At 37.7% G+C, this 16,382-nt stretch overlaps 1 long non-coding RNA gene across 1 annotated transcript; it reads right to left on the reverse strand.

Moving 5' to 3' along the window:
* Positions 1 to 7,960: 7,960 nt before the first annotated feature.
* On the reverse strand, positions 7,961 to 14,625 carry LOC121415520. Its single transcript, XR_005970017.1, has 4 exons — positions 14,347 to 14,625; positions 12,940 to 13,086; positions 11,849 to 11,973; positions 7,961 to 10,471 (listed from the first exon to the last, which is right to left on the reverse strand). It is a non-coding gene; the product is annotated as an uncharacterized LOC121415520 (long non-coding RNA).
* Between the last annotated feature and the right edge of the window lie 1,757 nt (positions 14,626 to 16,382).

Below are 16,382 nucleotides of genomic sequence, written 5' to 3' on the forward strand. Positions count from 1 at the left end.
TTTTTGATCTCCGCGCCGCGCGCGTTAATTACGATACTTGTTGTAACTTGTCTGCAACTTTGTTTCTCTGTAGTACCATTCACCCCACGTCCGGGCCCTCTTCTTTCTTTCATTCCTTCCTTCCTTCCTTCCGAATTCCTTCCTTCCTAATTCCTTCCTCTCTCTCTCTCTTCTTTCTTTTTTCCCTTTCTTTGGCTTTCTTTCTTTCTATCTTTCTTTCTTTTTCTTTCTTTCTTTCTTTCTTTCTTTCTTTCCCTAATTCCTTTCTTTCTTTCCTTCCTTTTCTTTTTTTTCTTTCTTGATATAGCTTGATGTTTCATTCTTTTCATTCAAGTTCTTTCTTTTTTTATTTCTTTCAATTCTTTTTTTTTATCTTTTTATGCATGGCTCCTTAATTTGGGTGCTATTAATTCTAGCTCTTTCTTCATTTATTTCAATTCTTCATTACTTCCTTTTATATCGATGCTTCCTTTCATTTTCTGTCATAATTCTTTCTTTCACTTCCCTATAATAGCTGGCATGCAAATCTACATTGGGCCACGCATATTGATCTGTAAATTGTGCATGCAGATACAAGCTGAAAATGAAGAGATTATATACATTTCTCTTTATTTCTATCATTATACAGGTCTATATTTTATCAGTTGATTTGATTAAAATCAAATACTAATTAAATTTCTTGCCAAATTGACTTCAATTACATTATAAAGGCACATACGTGAGTGAGAAAAGATTTATCCTGGCCCCTGGCAAGTTTGCGATTTTGCCCTCTAGCTGTGGGGCTGTGACTGCAGTGAGAGGGGCTTGCCAGTAACGGAGACGAAGTTGTTTCACGGACTCCTTCACCCCGGGTCCTTCACCCCCTCGCTTTTTTTTACGGCCTATATATAAATTATGTGCATGGGCCGTACGTTTCGGAACAATTCCCCGGCCTAGCTCTTCGTTTTCCCTTTATTCATCTTTCTCTTCCCCTTATTTTCCTTATCTTTTATCAAATTTTTGTCAAACAAATCTCCTAAATCTTTCATTTTATCATCGTATTCTGTCCACAAACTTTCCATTGCGTGAACAGCAGGGGCGCGGATCCAGCTTTTGGCAATATGGAGGGGGGGGGGTCAAGACGAAAAAAAAATCAAATAGGCCTATTTCCCCGATCGACCGCTTTCCCTATTGCAGGCCGGGACGGATCCAGTCTTAGGCGCCAGTGGGGGGGGGGTAGCGGAATTTATAATTTCCCCCAACCGGCCGCTCGATCGAAGTTGATTTTTTGTTCTTTAAAGGCCGGGGTAGTCCTAAATTAATCATGCTAATAGTCATCTTTGCTTTATTCTTATAAATCAACATAAATATATAAAGACTAATCTCATAAGCCTTACGGGCGCGGAGCGAGAGCAGAAATTTACTTTTTGATCTGATCGAAAAGGGACCTGGTAAGAGCTGCTTGCAATATTATTAGTCATGAATACGTTACATATTTCAACAAAATGCCAGCGACGGCCGGCCGGGCCAGTGAGGAGCGCGAGTTGATTTTTTTTTATACACTATAGTCTAAGCTCTTTTTCCGGTAAACAGATAGTTATATAAATAAACAAATGATGCAAGCGCGAGCGGAAAAATGCGAAATTTAGACCTAAAACGGCTCGTTTTGTAATAATGAAAATGATAAGTGAATATGGGGATTTTCATTAATAATGTGAGCGCAAAGCGCCAGCATAAAATATAGATATTCTGATCTGAAACTGGATAATGATGCTGCGTGTGCGTGTTTCAGATTTAAACCTAGAATCTTGGCATTTTAAATACATTTTTTTATCATCATCATTAAAGCGAGCGCGAAGCGCGAGCTTAAAATATCTAATTTTTCGATCTGAAAAAGGGGAAATTTAAGCTCTTGGCCTATATCTAAAACGCGTAATTTGTAGGAAAATTGTGAGGTGGGCATTGGCGGCGGAAGCCCAAAAAATTTAGGGGGTGTCCACCTGAAATTTTGGGATGGATACAGGTAAAAAATTGGACAAGCGCCCGCTAACCAAAAATTTTTGACAAGCAAAAAAAAAAAAAAAAAAAAAAAGGTCATCAATCTAAATCTTAGGGGGACAACACACGTTTCAGGGGTGGTCCACGTGAATTTAGGGGGGGGGGGGCGCAGAAAAAAAATTGACAAGCAAAAAAAAAAAAATTAATCAAAAAAAAAATTAGGGGGGGACCGTCCCCCCCGCCGCCTATGGAGGTGGGTAATTATGGATCGAACTTATAAAGGGCTGATGTTTTTCAAAATTATTACTTTGAATCTTTGACATAAAACTGGGACATTCTAAGAAAATTTTGTCATCATGTGAAAATGATGACTATCTTCCTATTTCACTTCTCAAGCGCGAGATGAAACTTGTCCATATTCTATTCTGATGAAGTGACAATTGTGAAATTAAAATCTTATTTATTGATTAATCATCTCATTATGAATAGTAGGCCTATGCATGAGTTAATGCGAGCGCAAATTGGGAGCCGAAGTTTTTTATAAACTGCATGAAATTGGGATTTTAAGCTTGTTATTGATATTGAGATATTCATAACTCACCAATCAAAATGCAAGCTTGAAATGCTAGCTGACATGTTTTGACGATTGGACCTGAATATGGAGATTCTGAGAAATTTATGGATTACCTGAAAAATCAAATCAAACAGAAACTCTATTCATGTTTTGTAAATGATGCCAGGAATGATGAAAATGATGAGTAATTGGGGATCTACTTCCTACATTTATAATGCGAGCACGCAGCGCGAGCAGAAAATGTTGATATTCAGACCATATCTGACATTTTTACAGAGCGCTTTTAAAAAATCAAATTGTATATCAAACAAAATAATGAAAGTTCGATTTCCGAGCTGAAATATGTTTTGTATATTGACGTCAAAACTTGATTTTTTAAAGCACTATACTGAGCAATATAACTACGTAAATCACCTACCAAGCAATGCGAGCGTGAAGCGCGAGCTAAAATTTTTGTATATTGACATGAATGATTTTTTTTTAATTTTCCAAGTCTTCCCCTCATTTATTATATTCACTCTAATAAAGTTCTTTTATTTTTCAAAAATCTTATGTTTTTCTCCTATTTACCCTTTCTTTTCTTTTTTGCTCCGCCAATGGGGGGGGGGGGGCTCGGCCCCCTGGATCCGCCTATGTGTTGGCCCAACACTACTTTTTCGACATAGTAGTAAAGAAGTCGGAGGCGTTTGCCAGGCATTTATATTTTGATACTATTTCAACCTTTCCCTATTTGTCAACATTTTGATGTTGGCGAGACGTTATAGTCGGATATCAATTTTGCAATATCATAATCAGGTAAAAATAGTGTCACGAATTTGTATTTGTATTATACTGTCATTCTTGGTATTCATTTGTACTATACTGTCATTCTTGATATCCATTGAGAGCAGAGCCTTCTTGAGCTTGTAAATCGCACAACTTGCGGGATGTCTACATCTCGCTCTGCCTGAGCGTCCTTCCAACATTCCCAGCTGAGGTCAAACATTATTTATTACCTGGGCCTCGCTCGTCAAGAGCGACTGTCCTTCGCTTACGTAACGGCGAGGATAGTCTCTCAGTCGCGTGCGACCTCGCCAAGCGATGACAGATCTCTGACGCGTGCGACCTCGCCTGACCTCACGCCGAGGACAGTTCTGTTTTGCATAAGTCCAGGGTCTCGCTCGCTCGTAAACAGAGTCTGCCCTTGTGTTATGCAACATCAAGGACCGACTCTCAGTCGCGTGCAGCCCATCTCGGCCGAGGACGAATGTTGTTCTTGGGAGAGGGATAGAAACTAGCTCAAGGATGCTTTGCTCGATTTAGCTCTCTATAAAAGGGGTGGTAATTCGCATTTCGAGAAGAGATTCTCGGGGCATGTCTTGGAATCCATTTCAATCGATTGTATAGTTGGATTGTGTCTTGTTCCTCGAACGCGTAATTATAATAAACGGACAGTCTAACCTAAAAGTCAGCTCTGATTGTTTCACTCTGCTGTTCCACACTTTTGAGAGAATAGATGTACGGATAGTTGATTTACGTTCTGAGAGAACTGAAAGAATTGAAGTGAGAACTTTTATACAGAGACAGTGAGAGGGGAGAAAACGAACACTTGTGAACTCAGTGAGATCTGTGAGATAGAGCCTACACTTTAGTGATTTAATAATTTCCAATCCCCTTATATAAATTTCGTAACACTGGTGGCAGCGGTGGGATACTGGACTTCAACACGTTTGTCGATATGCCTGGAAGGAGAAGAAAAACAGATTTAGAACAAGAGATCAAGCAGCTGAAAGTTGAGCTTGATCAGGCGAGACTACATTCTCAAGTTTCAGATGAGGATGATTCTGACAGCGAGGTTTCATACACCACTTCAATTTTGTTCTCGAACCGAGACGTGGGCTACTCCTGAACGATCGCCTGTTTCGCTTTCAGATTGTGGGCGACCACGTAAGCTGTAGTGTGACAGCGAAGAGTAACATCGTCAGCCCAGCTAACTCAGAGGTTATCATTGCTGGGTGTTCGGATACTTCAAAGTTAGACACAGAAGAGTTACCCTATGGATTAATTGAACCAATGGGTGACAGGGAGACCTTAGAGCCGATACATGAAGCTAATCGCTTAGTCGATATCAGTAGGAAGGATATCGATTCACCAGTGCGCGTAGCCAATGCACTTGATAAGGATCATGTGCATGCTGGGAAAAATATTGCAAACCTTCAACAAGGAGACGATGTGCATGGAAAATGTATGGATGAGGTATTTCCGTTGCCAGTAAAAGTGGTGAAAAGTAGTTCTGCATCTGATACATTGGTGTTTGAGGGTGCACGGCCAACAGAGAAACTGTCTGTATCCACCCAAACTCAAATAGCTTCTTCTGCAAAAGAAGGGGCTCCATATGTGAAGAATTTATCTTGTATTAAGTGGTTAGCTGCCGTAGTTGTTGTCGTCGTCGTCGCGTTAGCCGCAGGTGTAAGTCGTGTATTGTCCAGATACAGAGTTATGATTGGTAGTATGTTACTGCGTTTAATTGGAGTCGTCGCGGTGCGCTGGAATAATGTTAGTGTTGCCCGTGTTAAGGACGGAGCAGCAAGGTCATTAAATTGGAGGTTCCGGTCGATTCTAAGGAGGCTTATGAGAGCAAGTAGTGTTTCAAAGCAGCAGAAGAAGACAAAGGTGTATAAGCATATAATTAGTGTAAACCAGGGTGTCATAGTTGGAAATCTTACACATGAGGAATTGCTCAAAATTCAGCGAGATGATCCTGGTGTGTCGATTGTGCTTGACTGGCTCACCAAGTCCCCGGACAGACCTATCCCCGGAAAGACGCGACAGCCAACTCGGCTTGTCATGAACTTCATGTTCGTAACACTAACCGCGAGCATTGAATTGACTTTTGGATTATCTCATGGCATAAAGAAGAAACTTTTGTAATGAAGAACTGTTCCCTTTCGCTGTATACATGGACTTTAAGTATTGTTCTTTTTGTCTTCATTATGTTTTTGTCATAATCTCTATATTCACATCCGTCTCCATCTTTCTCCTCATCCTTGTACTTACTGATGCGTGATGTGCATCTCTCGCTTAACACTTCCTCTTATGGAGACAATATTTTTGTTAAATTTGGTGTGTCTGTTTTTATATTACGCCCTACCTTTTGCTTGAATTTGTTTTACTCTCTGTCTTAATCCTCCATTCTTTTTTATTCTTTCTCATCCTCTAACGGCTTGCTCTGTTTTATTCACTTATGTCATGGTTGATAACGTTATCTATTTTCTTATTCAGTATAGTTGGTGGTTTAAACTGTTCATTTATTTTGTTTTAATTCATACGTGTCCATTATACTACTTACATATAGATCAGGATATTCCTGGCTTTCTTGGTTTATTGATATTTTTCTTGCGTAGCCATTTTTTAGTGTTTAATTGGTTCTCCCGTGTTGAATGTCGCACTTACTGCCCTGTCACTAATGCTGTTGTCGACACGCAACCGTAAGGCACGAAATTCAGCAAAGAGATCCGACAATTCATAGCTAGCCTTAAATAATTAGCTTATATATTAGTAGGCATATTCATTTGTACAGATCCAGTCTCACATTTAATTGGGTTAAATACTGCTAATAATAATAGTATATTATGTTGTAGATAGAGGTTAATTACGACTCAATTTTTCTTTACTTTTTGGTAATGTTTGTTTTAGATGATTTTGCGTCATTATGCTTTGCACAGTCAATAGGTTTGAATCTGTCACTGAGGACAGTGACTTTTTCCGGGGAGGGGGGATAGTGTCACGAATTTGTATTTGTATTATACCGACACCGTTTTTACGAACCGGCCTGGAGGCCCATTTTGCGGATAGAATGAGTTTCGAGATAAATGCGTTTAAAGTTTATACTTTGTTTCTTCGCTATTTTCATCGGGTAAAAGTAAATAATATCTGTTAATTTTGGATTTCAGGAAAGAACACTATCAAAAAATTCATGTGATATGATTTTTTATCGATATAACCCATTTGTTAATGAATAATAATGCCTCATTCGTCCAAGCCCGTTCGTAAAAACGATAAAGTTGAAATCCCCACTGAAGCCCGTTACCACGAACTGGCTTCGCACAGTGCGGAGCCGCGTCTTCACAGTGCAATGTGACAAATGTCGTTTTTACGAACCGGCCTGGATGATGCGCGCTCGACGCACCGTACGCGCTCGTCATATGCTTGTGTAATAAAGATTGCAGCGCGCGCCAAGCGTTGCTTTGAATACCCTTTCCAAAATTAATATTAGACCTACTTCTCATTTTTGCGGCTATTCGGTGTACTATTTCAATCCAATTCACAAACAAAACCAGCCCCGGTTATTGTACAATATAACCTTATTGGCAAGAATAAAATTGAGATAATTATGGTACATTATCAACTATGATGGGTATTAACTAGAAGATGATACATTCCAGGTGATTGTCACAAAGTGAACTATATTGTCCAATAACCGGGGCTGGTTTTGTTTGTATTTAATTCCCAATATGAATTGGATTGAAATAGTACACCAAATGGTTCCATGACATTTGCTCCGGCGACATTGTTCCGCTATAAATTCCACACACTAATCGAATAACTAGCTTCAACCCTGGATTTAACACTATACCCTATCATAAACCTAACCCTAAATCTAACATAAAACCCTATTGCTACCCTAACCCTATATCTTAGACTAAATAAAACCCGGAGCAATTGTCGCAGGAGCAAATGTCGTTTCACCGCCAATGGTTCCATTCCTGGACAAAATGTCCATCACCCTTTCCATATTCTGCATTATAACACGTTTCCTTTGTGCTCTGCCTTCCATCTGCATATCCTATATCTCAACTTAATTTCAATTCAGAACTCTACCCCCCCCCCGCTAATTTCTCCCGATTTTGTTTATTCCCTACAGTCATGACAGTAGCTCTTCTCTCTTTACTTAGATGCCCCTTTCTCGACTCTGTAGATGTTTTCTCCCTTTTCTCACCTATTCACATCCTTCTCTTCCATTCTCTCATGAATCATTTCTATCACCCCTCATTTTTTCTCATTCCAGTCTTTCCTTTTCTGTCCCGACGGTCAATCACTCCCCATCCCAATTCCTGTTTTCTGCTCCCCTCCTCTTCTCCTGTATAACCCCAGTCTTTTCCTATCCCTCACCCTCTTTCCTCTTTTCCTGATATCCCTTGATCCATCTGTCAACCTTTGTTTCAGGACAACTCTCTTCCTCTTCATAGCCCCCTCTTTACCTCCTCAACCCCTCTACCTGTTCATTTGCCCTCTCTTTATCACCTTATTCATAATCATCCCCTCTCTTTTTCCTGACTGCTGTGTCCCTCTCCATTTCATTCACCCTCTCTTTTGGTGATGCATGACAACTTAACTATCCTTTTTTTTCTTTCTAAATTTACTATTAGGAAAATTCAAGTAAATTCTAAAACCTTTGAATAAAAGATGAAAATACACCTTTAATTGAAATTCCAAACATAGACAACACAAGATCATAGAAATTTGTTTCAATTATATCAAATGTTAATAGAAAGGATACACAATGAAAATACTCATTAAAAATTCATATACATGTAGATAATATACCTGCATTTACAAAAACCATGTCAACATCCACAATGAGACATATAAAAGTACATCTTCATTTTCTTTAACATTAACTAATTCATCAGTCTCCTATATACCAACTTTACATTAAATGTACTTCAGGAAATTACACCAATTTGGTTAAGTTTTATAACTGAGATTCTTATAAGAAAATTAAAAGAAGCACTTCATATAAACATAAAACACACATCTTATCAATTAGATTAAAAATGCCCCTGCCTAACAAAGAAAAACACCCCACATTATCACCCTCATTGCCATTGACACAAGGATATATCTGTGTACATATTTGAATGTACAACGTATGACAGCGTACTGCATTTGAAAACCTGTTTTTCAATAAATTTGTTTTATAAGTCTTTATTATCAAAATGCACTTTTATTATTTGCATACAGTATAAACATTTATGATTTTATTTCTCTTACCTGGATAAAAGTTTATTCTCTTCTGTTTAATGAATATCTTAATAATCGACTGCAGGTTTGATTATTCAAATACAAAAATGGCAACTATCATTTCCATTTATTTTGTAAACTCACTTAAGAAGGTGAAAGATAAACCATTTTATGAACACATATTATTACTAAGCTTCCAGTTGAACATTTTTAAACATTAAACACTAATTTTAAAACATTAACCATTTTTAAAAATAAATCAAACTCCATGCATCACTATGTACAGTAAATTGATCACACTATGTACAGTAAATTGTACATAATACACAAATGCATGATGGTGTCCTAGAATGTTCTCACCATGTTCTGTGTAATCTAAAAAATCTCTTGCCTCTTACTGCCATTTTCTTTTGTGTGTGTTGTAATGTTACAGTGTCTGTTCAAAATTATAAGTTTAGCAGAAAGATTTGCATGCCCATTATTCTATTTTGTTTTCAAATCAAGTTCCAAAGTGGTTCCATATTGAAAAAAATGTCTTTTTAATAACCAGTTTAGAATCTTTCAGACGTGTACACCAATTTAAATTTAAACTGACCATTAATACATGAAACCCAAAGGGTCATAATCTCATTTCTAACAAACAACACCTTTTTTAAATAAATACAAAACAATAATAGATAATCTCAGAGTTTAACAAATAAAAACAAATGAAAATATTTCATGAATTGCAAACTAGTCTTGAAAGACGGATCGTGAGTAGTCATTATACTATTTGGCAAGTACATGGCAGAGGATAATATATAGAATTTCAAGCATGAATATATTACGATCTGTTCAAAGCACCATAAATAAAATCAAGCAACATCAAGACTGTTAATTGTACTGCAGTGGATTTGATTGCAAATAAAATATGACAAGAAAAATCAGATCTGTAGCAAGTTGTGTCTGCAAAACTTTAATTGTAAAAATGACACTTATTTCATAACCTGAGTTTCAAAATTTGTTGTGAAAAGAAACATGCGATAAAAATATTTGCATGAATTTTTTCCCAACACACATATGCAATTGTGACATTTATTCCTAAATGAGAACATAAACCAGTTAAGGAAATCAAGTAGCTATTTCATCATATTAGGTTAAAACAAAAACCCACACTTCAAGCAAACTGCATTTTGACAGTCTTTCTAACAACATATGTATTCTGATCTAAGCTATTGTTTAAATATCGGAGTCTTTCATATTTGCTAAATTTAACAAATTTGTACACTTGCTCTGGACAAAAAAATACTTCTTACAGTCTTGACAGAAAATACAATCTCACAGTTAATCTGTTGTACATGTATTGTTTTGAGCTTTGGTCTACCTAAAGTGTCCTTCTTGGTGTCTAAATGCAAAAAGAATTTACCAATTGCCCTTGACAGAAAATACCATCTCACAGGCAATCTGTTATACATGTATTCTGTTTTGAGCTTTGGTCTACCTAAAGTGTCCTTCTTGGTCTCTAAATGCAACAAGAATTTACCGATTGCCCTTGACAGAAATTCACAGTTAATCTGTTATACATGTATTCTGTTTTGAGCTTTGGTCTACCTAACTGTCCTTCTCTGGAATGAAAACATTTTAGACCATATCACGTGCTCTTTACAGACAATACAATATACCAGTCCAAATAAGAACTGATATATTGTGTTTTGAGCTTTGGTCTCTGAAGCAACAAGAGTAGTTATCACATGCTCTTGACAGTAAATACAATATCAGAGTTATTGTGAAGACTGATGTTTACTGTCTTGAGATCTCTCTATCAATATCCCAAAGGAAAACAAGTTCAGTCAAACCACAAGAAATGTATACCTTTATCAGAAGAGATCGTGATTTTCCTTCATCTTCAAAAGTGGAGTCTCCAAAAATCTCTGAAACCTGCAATTGAGTAAGCAAAAAAAAAGAAAGAAACAAAAGATTATTGAATTTACTTGTTTAGAGCAATACAGTGCAATGTGTCATTAAAACATTATCTACACATATATTATTTCAAAGTTACATTAAAAATCATAACTCATTAAGCAAGTTGAGGTGCTTAGTGTGGCAGCATACAATAGAAGGCCTGATATTCAGGATGAGCAATGACTGCTGTTTCACCAATGCAGAGGGTCATTAAGTCTGTGTACTTTCCTTGGGAGAGCTTGGGGTTTCCATTTCTGCAGCATTTAATTTACGCCATTTTGCATAGTAATGAAAATGGAGAATACTTGTTTTGCTCAATTTGGATGCAAGCAAAGTTGCCAATATTGATAAATTGACAATTGAATATAATTATGAATAATTTTTTAAATTCTATTTTACTACTTACTGTTCTTTTTGCCTTATAAGCTGAACAACTTGACAAATCAAGTTTGTAAATTTTTACTGATAATCAAATAGAGATAGATATGTTCTATTATCAAAAGGTACTTAGACCTATATATAAACATTAATGAAAGCCACTTTTTTGGGGGAAGGGGGAACTTAATATACATTCGGTATATAAAGTGTGGAGACTAACATTTCTATATCAAAAAATAAGGTAAATATAACCATTCCAAACCATTCCAAACCTTCCGTCCATCATTCTTCATTCCTTTGTCATCATTTGATAATTGAGGTCAATACAAAACATTTCAAAGATTCATTTTTGCAATATGTGACTACAACTTCAAACTTAATATCAATACTTGCATGAATGATTCCTCGGGCTGGCCTGGGCTATTCACACTTAATAGAGCTTGATTATGCACCACAGACATTTGTTCAGAATCCGCCATTATTCCCCTATACAGTGTGATGTTCTAAAAGACCCTCTTTTAAATCTTTCACTTCTTCCATCTTCATGTGTTCCAGGATGACCTACATACATGTACTTCTTATGACCTACATACATGTACTTCTTATGAAAACTACACTGCCCAACTTTGGCAAAAGGAAGTAAGTGACACATCAGTCAAATTTGAGTTATTGTTGTTTCTGAAACACCCTTTGTATGCTGCACATTCAGGCAAAATTTGGGGAAGAAATGATTGTTCTATGGAAAGATATTGAAGAAAATATGCTGTTAAATTGCATGGATGCCCATGTAAATGACCAACACACGTTGCTCATTTCCAACAAATAATACTTTTGTAACTTGATTCCTTTTGCCAAAGTACAGCAGTTCAGATTTCATCCAATTGGCCAACATCCTTCTGGTGAAGATTAGTTTAATGGTTCTCAAATTTAGAAAATCTTGATCAACACAAATGAGTACAAAATAAAATCACTTACATCTTTCACTCCTGGAATGCTTCAATTTATGGAATTTCAGTAGTAGCCCTTCACCAGACAGTCAGACACTGAGCATCTCGTCCCCAGTAGAATGAACAATTGGAATAGAAAGTAACAGTCCACCACTGAAAAGAAATATGAAAAAAAAAAAAAAAATTGACAACTTTTCAGCAACTTTCTAATATTACTTAGTCATGGAACATTGGGGGAGTAGTGATTCGGACTCTCGTCTCTCAACCAGAAGGTCATGGGTTTGAATCCCAGCCATTGCATGTTTTTCTTTAGCAAGAAATTAACCCACATTGTGCTGCACTCAATCCAGGTGAGGCGAATGGGTACCCGGCAGGAATACACTGAGTGCTGGAAGGCAGCTCATGCTAAAGCTCAGAAGTGGTATTGGTGCTGTTTGATTTCAGTGCGACAATGGATACAATTGATTACTTTTACAAAGAACGAGGACTTATTTTGTAATCAGAGGAACTGTTATTCCCATATAGTATTGATAAGTAACTGGCAAATGTTTTTCTTTGCATGATCAATTTATAAGTCATGCCTTAAACAGGCTTATTTTTGTTTATATTTTTATACATATTTCTCTCTACTATAAAGCGGATAGAGAAACATGTTTTTTATATAGCATACTACAAAAAAACGAGGAGATTGGTGGGGCTAAGAGGGGCCTTAGCACCACCAATTCCCCGGGGTTAAGCTTAGCCCACTTTGGTTTCCCACTGCATTTTATGAAAGGAGGCTAGCATGGTAAAGAATATTGTACTATCTAGCCCTGCTAAAAAGCAGGTTTAGCCTGATTATTGTAGTGCTAAGCAATGCAGTGTGAAACTGAACAGGGCTAAGGAAAAAGGTGCTAAGCATTATCACAGGTAAACATACAAAAAATGTTCAAAAACAAGTCTGTTATTTCTTCGAGTGAGAGTTTGAATTCTATTCCAAAAGGAAATTTACATTATTTTCCTTTCAAACCCCTACCCCCCCCTCCCCCAAGTGTAATTTGGACATTGTACAATGTCAATTCTCCCATATTGATGTGGAAGTAAAGACAATAGCCAAATCTTTGTTGATGAAATACTCACCAGATGCGTTTGAAGAGGTAAGAATCTGTTCACTCTTAAAATCAGGCAACAGCTCTGGAAATCACCAAACAATGAACGGCGAATTAACTGTCGAAGGTATGGTTTGATGAGACACCCATTGGTCTACCTGAAAGCAACAGTTTCCAGCTGAAATACAAAGAGTATTTATAAGCATTTAGGCCTAAACTCTTAGCATTTAGAAGATATATTTATTCCTTTGCTATCTAACTTTAGTCTGTAGATCTCACATTAGACTAATAATGACAGTTAGGCACAACTTTAGGCCTACTATCCCACTCCAAGTACCAATGGGGTCCGAATATACATGTACGGACCTCATAGGTGACAATAGCACATGAACGGGTCGATGAATTCACCCGCGGTAACACACTGTGTTGGCGAGTGGCGACACAGCTTGTGGCGGGGTAAGCTGTCTAACTTAGATCTCTAAATCTACGACTAGTGACTTTAATTTTTTCTCTCTTTTTAGTTCTGCACTTTTTTGAGTGATATTAGATCTAGTTAATGTCTATTGTCTAGACTGTCTAGATAGATCTATCACAAATTATATCTAAAGTGAAAATTTTGATGAAATATCTCGGTGCTTGAGTGTGAATAGGTCTAACTTAACCATTGTAACTGTTAGATTTAACTTAAAGTTCGAGAATCTACATGTAGATCTACTACCACTGCCAGCTTTTTTTCTGGCAATGTTCCCTAGAATTTATTATCCTACAGAGTGGAGTAGCCTAGATCTAGTGTGAATCATTGCCAGTTAATAATACATAGGCCTACATAAGGTTACATAAGGTTCAGTTCTGGACGCAGGATCTCCTGTTCCAGGGCTGCAAACTCTCACTCATTTAGAGTGAGACTCACTCATTTTGGTCTTTTCTCACTCTCAAATTTAGTTCATTTGCATGTGTTTCTATTGATCTCACTCATTTTGACCCCAAAATATATCATTGGCCTATGGGAGTCTCACTCTAAACTATTTTAGTATTTATCCGATGTTGGCAGCCCTGACTAGAGGTCAACGTCTATCGAGGCTAGATCAGCATAATTCTAACAGCAAGTAGATCTTACTTAGTCAGGAGACTTCTAAAGAGTAAAAATCATTCACTAACATGGGCTTACTCTTTAGAAGTCTCCTGACTAAGTCGATCTAGGCCTAGCTCTGTAGACACATATTCTACCGTTACTGCTTCATAGTAACACAGATTAGTACGCATGGGGCTGGACTATAAAAAAACTTAATGTCAGTTATTTAAGTGGTTTAATTTTCGTCTTATTTTGATGATTTTTAAACAGAAAATTGTTTGATTTTGATCACAAGTATTAAAAGATAACTACCAGCTATTTTTCTCCAAATGTTTCCTTTTTAAATAAGAAAAATAAACAACTTACCTGATGCAAGTTTGAACAAGCTGACGCCTCAGGCCAGATCGTAAAAACGAAGTTTCAGCAAACAGACGATGCGAGTCGGCGAGCTAGCTGCGGCGCGCGTATCAAGCCGGTTCGTAAAAACGGCATTCGTCCATTCTCATGAACCCAGAGCGTCTCATGACGTCAAAAATGACGTAACGAAATGGTTTTAAGACCTACAAATTTGTGAAATAAAAGATATTTGACTATTGAGTCGAAATACTGAAAAAAGTCATTTTATATTTTTTCATCGATTTTGACTCCCAGGCCGGTTCGTAAAAACGGTGACGATACTGTCATTCTTGGTATTCATTTGTACTATACTGTCATTCTTGATATCCATTGAGAGCAGAGCCTTCTTGAGCTTGTAAATCGCACAACTTGCGGGATGTCTACATCTCGCTCTGCCTGAGCGTCCTTCCAACATTCCCAGCTGAGGTCAAACATTATTTATTACGTGGGCCTCGCTCGTCAAGAGCGACTGTCCTTCGCTTACGTAACGGCGAGGATAGTCTCTCAGTCGCGTGCGACCTCGCCAAGCGATGACAGATCTCTGACGCGTGCGACCTCGCCTGACCTCACGCCGAGGACAGTTCTGTTTTGCATAAGTCCAGGGTCTCGCTCGCTCGTAAACAGAGTCTGCCCTTGTGTTATGCAACATCAAGGACCGACTCTCAGTCGCGTGCAGCCCATCTCGGCCGAGGACGAATGTTGTTCTTGGGAGAGGGATAGAAACTAGCTCAAGGATGCTTTGCTCGATTTAGCTCTCTATAAAAGGGGTGGTAATTCGCATTTCGAGAAAAGATTCTCGGGGCATGTCTTGGAATCCATTTCAATCGATTGTATAGTTGGATTGTGTCTTGTTCCTCGAACGCGTAATTATAATAAACGGACAGTCTAACCTAAAAGTCAGCTCTGATTGTTTCACTCTGCTGTTCCACACTTTTGAGAGAATAGATGTACGGATAGTTGATTTACGTTCTGAGAGAACTGAAAGAATTGAAGTGAGAACTTTTATACAGAGACAGTGAGAGGGGAGAAAACGAACACTTGTGAACTCAGTGAGATCTGTGAGATAGAGCCTACACTTTAGTGATTTAATAATTTCCAATCCCCTTATATAAATTTCGTAAAAATAGTTACATTGGTCCAACATTGTGTGTGTTTGTTTTTTTTACCATTTCCCAACATTTCGCGACTGACGAAATTGTTGACGTTGTATTGATGTTGGCCCGACCCCCGACACTACTTCTGCGACATCACAAAGAAGTCAAAAGTTACAACGTTGGCCCAACATTTATATTTTGATACTTTTCTGACCTTTCCATATTATCAACATTGTAATGTTGGCGTGATGTTGGACGGATGTCAATTTTGCAATTTTATCCTCAGGTCACTATTATTTACATCGGCCCAAATTTGTGGGTTTTATTATTTTTTTTTACCATTTCCAAACATTTCGCGACTGACGGAATGGTTGACGTTGTATTGATGTCGTCCCGACACTAAAACTACGACATCACAAAAAAGTCGAAGATACAACGTTGGTTCAATATTTAGGCCTATGCTTTGAAACTGGGCGTTGTGGCGTGCGCCTGTAATCCAAGCTGTGGGGAAGTTACAAATTGATGCAGAGGTTCGAGCCCTGGTCACGTCTTTCGGATGGTGACGTTAAAGGTCGGTCCCAGACGTAGATAATCATATCTGATTGATACACGTCTGACAAAACTCAAATACACACACACACACCTATGCTTTGACACTTTCCCAACCTTTCCCTGTTGTCAACATCGTGATGTTGGCGTGACGTTCATTTTTTTTCTCTATATAATCGGGTCAAAATATTCACATTGACCCAGGCAATGTTGTGCTTTTTATGATTTTACCATTATTTCGCGACTGTAAACGTTGTATTGATGTAATCGGTCCAACAATACTTCAGCGACATAGTAAAGAAGTATAAGTTACAACGTTGGCCCAACATTTATATCTGGACACTTTCCAAACCTTTCCCTATA

The sequence above is a fragment of the Lytechinus variegatus genome, chromosome 5 (genome assembly GCF_018143015.1).
Source record: "Lytechinus variegatus isolate NC3 chromosome 5, Lvar_3.0, whole genome shotgun sequence".
In the NCBI taxonomy this organism is placed as follows: Eukaryota; Metazoa; Echinodermata; class Echinoidea; order Temnopleuroida; family Toxopneustidae; genus Lytechinus; species Lytechinus variegatus.